The following is a 2,454-nucleotide window of genomic DNA, read 5'->3' on the forward strand; positions in this document are numbered from 1 at the left end:
GGAACTGTTATAGGTTCCACATAATATCCCCGGGGCCTGCTAAAAACCTCTTGCTGTTTCTCTTCTTTTTGCAAAGCGCTTTGAGGTTTTACCTGCAATCAAGCGGTTGATAAATTTCATGAAATAAATAAAGAAAAGAAAAGATACCCCATGTTACCGTCACTCTTTTTTGTTGATCAGGGCATTGCCCTTAATCCTGAAACCAAACCTTGTTACAATACGATACGATAACCTTTATTGTCATTGTCCCATACAGAACAACGAAATTGAAAAATCTACATAAGACATTCAGAAACCAACAAGCCTGCTATCCCAGCTACCCCAACCTGGTTAGCCCCCTAAAAACTCTGATACCCCATTTTTAAATACAATATAATATACTCCCAAAGAGACGCCTTACACTGCGTTTAAAACCAAAATCGCATTTGGGTAGAAACTGCTGATTTGTTGATTTCTATGACAAGCGTTAGGCAAATTCATGCCACGATGGCTATGTTCTCCCTCCACTGCCAGAAGCTTCTCTGAGTATCAGTTCCTCTTACCTTTGGGTCCTACTTGTGGGGCTTCCCATTGGGGGCATCTGGGGGTCCACTGTGAGAACAGAATGCAAGACTAGATGGCGGATTGACTTGATCCAACAGCTGGGTTCCTTCCGGTGCTCTGGGGCTTAACTCTAGAGGCCAAGAACTTTGACCCTAGCTATGCTTATTCTGATGCCACTGTCCCTGGAGCTTTCGAAAAAACAGAGGACAGACTGCAAGACAGGCAGAAATCCAACACATGCAGCGCACACACCGTTACTGCACCTCTAGGCCAATTTTCCATCTCATGTCACGTTTTTAGCAAGTCATCTCTTTTCCTAAGAATCATAATGGCATAGGAAAGGCTTTCTTCATAGGCTCTGAAATCCAACACATGCCTGCTCTAGAGGGTAGGACCTGAACCGATGGATTCAAGTTGCAAGAAAGCAGATTCCCACTAAAAATTAGGAAGCGCTTTCTGACAGCAAGAGGTGTTCTACAGTGGAACGGACTCCCTCGGGAGGTTGTGGCCTCCCCTTCCTTGGAGTATTTTAAGCAGAGGTTGGGCGGCCATCTTGTCATGGATGCTTTAGCTGAGATTCCTGCATTGCAGGGGGTTGGAGTAGACGGCCCTCGTGGGTCCTGTTAAGTTGTGGGTGAACATATCAGACGGCACAGCGATTCTTCAAACAGCTCTTGTTTATTCACAGGCCAGAACAGAACTGAGCTGAAGGGTTCAGCCAACCTGCTTATATAGAGCTCAACTACAAAGCAACAGTAACAACTTTCTGTAACTATCCAATCACTGAACGTCACTTTCAATTCCTTATTTGCATATGTGGACCTGAGTGAAAACTATGTACAGTATCCCCCTGCTGGCCCAGGGTGAGAACTTCAGTACATAACAGGTCCCTTCCAACTCTACAATCCTATATGATTCAGGAAGCTGCTAACCTACACCCTCCGTGCTTTTGCCAGGATGAAAAAGCTTCAGTAGGCAACAACCTTGGTTAAGGTTGAACCACCGCCATTTTGTCCTCCTATTCAAAGAGGTTTAGATGTTGAAGCATCAGAAGCGGGCAGTGGTCCTTCTTCCCTTCAGGACGAAATGCTAGCACCACCATGTGTCCCCTCAGCGCATCTCTTAGCTGGCTCCATAATGACAAGAGAGGAAGGAGACCCTCACAGAAGCTCCGCATGAGGGACATTTGTGCGATTGCCTTCTCTTACACCTCCCAGAGAGTGCCAACTCTTTCCTTTCATGAAGCTCCGTAAAGAGGAGCTCCCCCTTCTATGTTTTACTATGAGAGGGTGTCATTTTAGGGGGTGAAACAATTTCTGCAAATTACTTCAGTGAGGGGTCTTAAAAAATATGTTTTTGGAGAAGAGTGGCAGATGAAGATGATGGACTTTGCAGAACTGGCGAAGCTGACAGAAAAAAATCCGAAACCAGCATGATCAAATATTCCAAAAGGACTGGAGTAAATTTATACAATATTTGAAAGATTATTGTAAGCAATTAACATCACTAGCAGGGTTGTCTGAAGACTTGTAATGAGAAATGTTCTGTCTTTCTATTTTTATTTAAATTTTGAGCTGTTGAGTGCAATTAGAATTGGAAAACATACAAAATGCAATGATATAAAGGTTAATTTTGAAAGCCATGAGGAGGGAGGGAAGGAAGTCAATAGGCTCTAAAGAGCCAAAGTGGTAAAGTGGATAATGAAGATGTGAATGTATAATATTAAATGGAAAATAAATAAAAATTAGATAGATAGATAGATAGATAGATAGATAGATAGATAGATAGATAGATAGACAGACAGACAGATAGTTTTTGGGGTGTGAGGGATTCCAGTCTGCTATTATTTTTTGCGACTGGACAACATTCAACTTGGTAAGTCTACATTGCATGAAGAAGCACATCAACTGG

This window comes from Podarcis bocagei, assembly GCF_964188305.1.
Source record: "Podarcis bocagei genome assembly, chromosome: 15".
Lineage (NCBI taxonomy): Eukaryota > Metazoa > Chordata > Lepidosauria > Squamata > Lacertidae > Podarcis > Podarcis bocagei.